A 7081-nucleotide genomic window follows, 5' to 3' on the forward strand; every position below is an offset into this window, starting at 1 on the left:
AAAAAAAAAAAAAAAACTTAAAAAAAAAAACTTAAAAAAAAGAAAATATAATGAAACCAATTTTTATGTTTAGCTAATATTTGCTAATAAAAATTTTTTTTAAATAAGAATTTTTCTTTAATCAAATTACAAGTCTGAAATGTCTATTATTATTATAAAGATGATATTTTTTTAATTCTTTGAAAATTTCATACAATGTATCATGATTTTATTCATCTCTTCTTCCTCATATTCTCCCAAATCCACCCTATATAAACTTAAGACATAACTGCTTCAAGGAATGCCTGGGAGAAGGTTTTTACTGAGGACATGAGGGATGGTACAGTCAGAAGCATCGAGAGTTACAGGTGATTGTAGACCGCCCAATGAGAATGTTGGGAACTGAGCAATATATGTAACTGTCATCTCACCATCTCTATCACTAGTATTCATTTCACCTGACAAAGACTTCTTCTAGGTTTGAAATAGAACCAAGACAAGGGAGGGGGTGTTTTCATACAAAGATAGAAATAAGGTTAATTACTTAAATAAATAATCAAAAAAACTTGTAACAGAATTAAGTTGTGGGTAATGACAAATAAGGAGAAAGAAGTTCTTACTCCTGAGGGACAGAAGTGTATCTCAGAGGAACTCTAGAGAAAAGGGGTGAAGGGGAGCTCTAATTAGCCACATATGACCTCGGGGGAAGTCATTTAACCTCCCTAGAGATGAAGCCATTATACAGATTTCCTCCTATGTCAAAAGATAGAATTGAACTAAATGAGCTTGGAGCATTGTTCTATTAATGTACAAAATAATTATATTCCTGAGTCACCTAGAAAAGACAGGTTTGTATTCTCTATAGTTGGCTTAATGCCTTAGTTAATTTTCTATTGCTCTGATAAGATACCAAGACCATGGCAACTTGCAGAAGAGTTTATTTAGGTCTTATACTTTCTGAAGATTACAGTCCATGACCATCATGGTGGGAAGCATGACAAAAGACACAAAGGTGTGGCACTGGAGTAGGACCTGAAAACTTACAGTTTAATCCATAACCATGAGGCAGAGAGACCTTTGAAACCAAAATGACATGGAACTTCCTGGTTTCTTTGGGGACTCAGTTGTGTCATGGATGCTTTTCTGTAAACTGTCTTATGAGAGGATGTTTTTGCTGAAGCATATATATGGGAGGATGTTTTTCTAAGAACAGATACGTGGTATTTTCCTGGGATCAGCCTGGAAAAAGAACATGCGATGTTTTGCTAGAGTGGATGCTTGAGAGAACATGTGATGTTTAGAAAAAACTAAAATATAGCCCAATGGACAGTAGATAATGATGGATGATGTTGGTATGCCTTGTTATTCTTTGTTGGTCGTTATTGGACTTTGCTGACACTGGCCTTTACTGACTACATGGGCTGGTATTGGTATGCCTTACCACTCTTTGTTGGTCATTGTTTGTCATGACTTCATAGAGAGAAATGTACCAAAATACTTCTGGTAGTTTTCCAGCAGCTTCTTGCCACTTATGTGGTCTTGGGCTGATTGGCAGAGCCTTGTGGTTTCTTCTGGATTGACCTGCCATTGCTGATTCATGAATGGTGTTTGTGAGTGGATTGAGCTGCCACTTTGTGATCTAAACTGCTGATATCCTGACAACACAGATTGTGTTTGCTCCAAAGAAATATTTCTAAACAGGTCCACATCCTCATTTGCTCTATAAATCTTTCCTTTCCACTATCTCTGGAGAGTGGTAGAATAAAAGGGATGTTAAATCATTTAGGAACCCTTATTAAAAGTAAGTTTTGAAAAATCTAAGCCTACACCTCAAAACCCACCCTCTAGTGATGTACCTCCTTCAATAAGGCCATACCTCCTAATCCTTCCCAAACAGTTCCACAAGCCCAGGAACCAGTATTCAGATATATAAGCCTATGAAACCATTTTGATTCAAACCATCACGCAAGCAAATTATAGAAAGTGATTATTGATATATCAACACATGGGTATTCTCTAGAATACAGCAACAACAGAAGCTGTGTGTGTAATATATTCAGGTTGGCCTTGTATCAAAGATCCATCTGCTTCAGCCTTCTGAGTGCTAGGATTAAACACATGTACCACCATTCTTGGCATAAATGAATTTATTAGACTGGCTTACATTATATGGTCTGATTATTCCAATAATAGCTATCTCATACAGTCTATCAGAAGGGGTAGTACAGCAGTGTCAGTCTGTTGCTGAAGACCTGAAAGGTTTCTGGAGAGCCTCTGTCTTTATAGTACATTGCAAGCCCTAAAAGCTGAATTCTGGTGTCAGACAAAGAATGTGGCAGCAATAGAGTGGGTGAATTTGCTGGGAGTGAAGGCAAGCCAGCAAACAGCAATGTTTCCTTCCTCCTTTTATCTGACCTGCCAATGGAAGACTTTACCTACATTTAGGATGGGTATTCCTGCTTCAAATAATCAGATCAGGAAAATCTCACAGAGTATTCATGGTCTCAAGGTCTTGCCTTTGGCTGATTTCAGATCCAAAGGCATTGACAACCAAGATTAACTGTCACAGACAGCAAGTAATGCTAGGTAAAATATTTTTATTGCCTTAATATACTTTACTTAGTGATTTTTATAATTTTCATTCTTAGGTCAGGTAAAAATATTTTTAAAATATAGTTATGTATCATTATTAATAGTATTGTAATAATGGCATATTTATAATATAATAATTATAAAATAATAATAATAAATTAATGGCATTATTGTAGAAAACCAGGAAAATATTTTTTAAAAAAAATTACAAAACCTCTCACTCCCAAATGTTTTATGTTTTAGAACGTATCTGTTGGATCTTTTATAACACATGCACACCTGATTTGAGTTTTAAAATATACTGAAATAAAATATACCATATTTTTGTGTTCTGTTTCTGTTTTTAAAACATAACTTTTCGATGACCATAAAGCATATTTGTTGTAAATGCAAAGAATTCAATTGTGCTTTATTATTGGCCATAAGGTAAATGTTTGACACTGATGATATAAATTTTAGTTACAGGAAAAAAATTCCTTGGGGCAATGTCTCTATTGCTTCTTCCCTAGAGGAAACAGATGGTGTACTTCCAGAGGGTAATTTGAGGAATGTGAAGCAGAAGAATCATTTGTAAAGGGGTGGGTGGGCACTAGGGGGAAACACAAATAACAAGTACAGTATTTGACAGCATTGCAGACAGCATCTCTGAGCCTGAAGGGATAAAAATGAAGGGGTAGCTCTTGGAACCTGGATACGGTGAAACATCCTGGATATGGTGAACAGCTATGGAGGTGGCTGCCTTTAAGACCTAGAGCCCCGCAATGGTTGGGGGAGGGACCAGCTTGGGGCTATTCTGCTGGGTACCTTGCCTGCTCTAAATGCCTGTGTTTCTTCCCTCTGGCCAGGAAGACAGGGGAAAAAAAATGTGTCAGCCTCTATAGACACAAAACATGGTAAAGAAAAGTCTAGGATGCACCTGCACAAGCAAATGGAAGCCTGGGCCTAACACTTTCCATGCTTGTTTGACATGGTTTAGTGTTGTAAGGACTTGGTCAGAGAAAATTCCTCCTAAAAAGCAATGTTGGGCCGGGCAGTGGTGGCACATGCCTTTAATCCCAGCACTTGGGAGGCAAAGGCAGGCAGATTTCTGAGTTCGAGGCGAGCCTGGTCTACGGAGTGAGTACCAGCACAGCCTGGGAAATGTAGAGAAACCTTGTCTTGAAAAAAAAAGGAAAAAAAAAAGTAATGCTGGAGGGGCTGGAGGGATGGCTCAGAGGTTAAAAGCACTGACTGCTCTTCCAGGGGGTGCTGATCAATTCCCAGCACCCACATGACAGTTCACAACTGTCTGTAGTTCCAGTTCCAAGAGATCTTACTCCCTTATAGAGACATCCAGGCAGGCAAACACCAATACAAAAAAATAAAAATCATTAACAGAAAAAGACAGAAAGACAGACAGACAGACAGACAGAGAAGAAAGGAAAGAAATGATGCTGGCTGGTTGGTAGTGGTACATGCCCTTAATGCCAGCATTTAGGGGGCAGAGGCAGGCAGACAGATCTCTGAGTTTAAGGCGAGTCTGGTCTACAGTGTGAGTTTCAGGACAGCCAGAACTACACAGAGAAACCCTGTCTTGAAAACCCAAACAAACAAACAAAATCTGAAAGAAAGAAAGAAAGAAAGAAAGAAAGAAAGAAAGAAAGAAAGAAAGGAAGAAAGGAAGAAAGGAAGAAAGGAAGAAAGGAAGAAAGNAGAAAGAAAGAAAGGAAGAAAGGAAGAAAGGAAGAAAGGAAGAAAGGAAGAAAGGAAGAAAGGAAGAAAGGAAGAAAGGAAGAAAGGAAGAAAGAAAGAAAGGAAGAAAGAAAGAAAGAAAGAAAGAAAGAAAGAAAGAAAGAAAGAAAGAAAGAAAGGATGCTGAACCTGAGATCCATAGGGCATGATGTGTCAAGAATTTAGAGAGTACACCAAACAGAGGGGGGAAGAGCATGTTGGAAATTCCTGGAGTGTGACAGAGTATTTAAAGAACTAAAGGAAGAGCCAGGCATGGTGGCATACGCCTTTAGTCTCAGAACTTGGAGGCAGAGGCAGAGGCAGAGGCAGAGGCAGGCAGATTTCTGAGTGTGAGGCCAGCCTGGTCTATAAAGTGAGTTCCAGGACAGCCAGGGCTACACGGAGAAACCCTGTCTCAAAAAAAAAAAAAAAAAAGAATGAGGAGTTTGGCAGGCACACTTTGTGTTTTCATCTTTATCCTTAAAATAAATGTAACCCATTGACAAGTGTTAGTATCCAGTGGCAGATTATCTTTTCTATTCTTTTCCACATAGAATCTCATGTATCAGGTCTGGCATGGCCACAGAAGGAGCAGTGTGACAAGGTTCCTGCCCCTGGAGCAGAGTTGTCTTCTGGAGTACAGATGGTTGCTGTAGGCATAAGGAGTGTTTATATAATATATGTTTTACTTTATGTTCCTCCTTTGGGGAATGCTTTCCCTGCCAAGGTTATTGACTCCATGATAGTCAGAAGCAGCACAATTCCAGGAAGCAAGAATGTGTCTGGTGTTCCTCAGCAAAATGGTAATGCTGTGACATTCAGGACAGCCCTTAAGGCTGTGGGAAAGAACTCTGAAAACATGAGTTCAAGAATATATAAATCAATGTAAGAAATATTCTTTACAGGATTTTTCAACTCTGCAAAATATAAGGATGCAATATGAATTGTATGACCTGGAAGAACAGAAGCAGCTTTACTATAAATAGCCAGCTTTGTCAGAAAGATATTTAGGAATGAGATAAAAAGATTTATGGAGTGGTGATCTGAGGGTAAGATCCTACTTGCTAAATTTATTATTTGTGTTTGCAGTTGGAGAAGGAATAGTTTGGGTTTTTAATCTGGAATGAACTACAATCCAAAAATGGAGGGCACACTTGTGATCCAGATCTTGAGGTCAGAAGACACAAGCTTTTGATCTGGATCCTGAAGAATAGTGGCCATGAAAATCTTAGGCCTGGGCATGGAGGTACATATCTTTAATTCAAGGAGACAAAGGCAAGCAGATTTTTGTGTTCAAGGCCAACCTGGAACAGAGCAAATTCTAGGTCCAGGCATGGTGTTATATGCCTTCAATCCCAGCATTCAGGAGATAGAGCCATGTAGATCTCTGAGTTCAAGGTCTGTCCAAAGAGCAAGATCCAGAATAGCCAAGTTGCTGGGCAGTGGTGGCACACACCTTTAATCCCAGCACTTGGGAGGCAGAGGCAGGTGGATTTCTGAGTTCGAGGTCAGTCTGGTCTACAGAGTGAGTTCCAGGACAGCTAGGGCTATACAGAGAAACCCTGTCTCAGAAAAACAAAAAACAAAAAAATAAAACAAAACAAAAAAACCAGAAACCAGAAGCTTAGGCAGTAAAGGAGTTGGAAGACATAAAGCTGGTGACAATGTAATAGAGGAATAGGACCATGCTCCAGTGTTGCAGTAATTCTCCATCCCAAATATGCCACAGCAATGAAAACACAACTTAGTTAATATGAATACATGCTGTGCACCTAGATTGGGCAGATCTACTGCCACACTACTATCTTCCACATCTACGAGACGCCTTAGAACTTGAGGTTTCTCCAGTCCATGTGCTTCTGCTTAGCTTTTCTTCTTCTTCCTCCTCATAGGCATCCTCTCCCTCTTCCATTTTTTTCCTTCTTCTCTCTCCATACCTTCCACTCCACCTTCCCATTTATCTGCCCAATCATCAGCTTTCCTTTATTTTACAAATTAAGGTGGGAAGCAGGTTTACTGGAAATCACCTGAGTGCTGACTCTTCCTTGTTCGCAACCACTCACAGGAGAACGGAATTAACATCAAATATAATTAGCCCCAGGTCTATCTACAACATTTCACCCTTTTTGTCCAATTTAAAGACCATTTTATCTCAGATATAATTGAACATAACTATTATTATCTTGAAATTTGTAAAGTACAAGGGACCTAACACCCAGTCAGTCCATCATCATTGTTATTAAATAGACTCCCTGTCACCTATCCTTACTTAAAGACTATAGTTCTGCACCTGGCTATGGCTTGGCTTTAGATTGAATGCCATCTGAAAACCATCCTCTCAAATCTGTTCCTCTCAAAGAAAAAAGGCTAGGTTGGCTAGGAGACTATGCAGTTTTCAACCCCATCATAAATCAAAGAACTACTGATATTAACTGAAAATCTGTAGGAAGACTAACACAATACTTCCAATACTTACCCAGTTTATAGAGACCACTGATCACTTGAACAATCCCTTACTTCAACAAATTATAGCATTGGTCTTCAGCCTACTGGCCAGGGTCATCTGACAGACTTAGAGGAACAGGAATTTTAAGGACTAGCCTACTCTATCTCAGCAGACTCGAGCTGTCCTAACCTGTATTTGTGTCCTTTCTTGGGACATTATTATGTCTGTAGATGGCGTGAGACAATTTTTGCCTAGTGGCTGTTTTGCCACAACTGGAGTAACTCAAAGATGCTCAGTTTCTTCTTTGAATCCAAGAGAGGGAAAGCAGGGAAAGCTGCTAGGAGCAGACTAGTC

The sequence above is a fragment of the Mus caroli genome, chromosome 4, assembly GCF_900094665.2.
Source record: "Mus caroli chromosome 4, CAROLI_EIJ_v1.1, whole genome shotgun sequence".
NCBI lineage: Eukaryota > Metazoa > Chordata > Mammalia > Rodentia > Muridae > Mus > Mus caroli.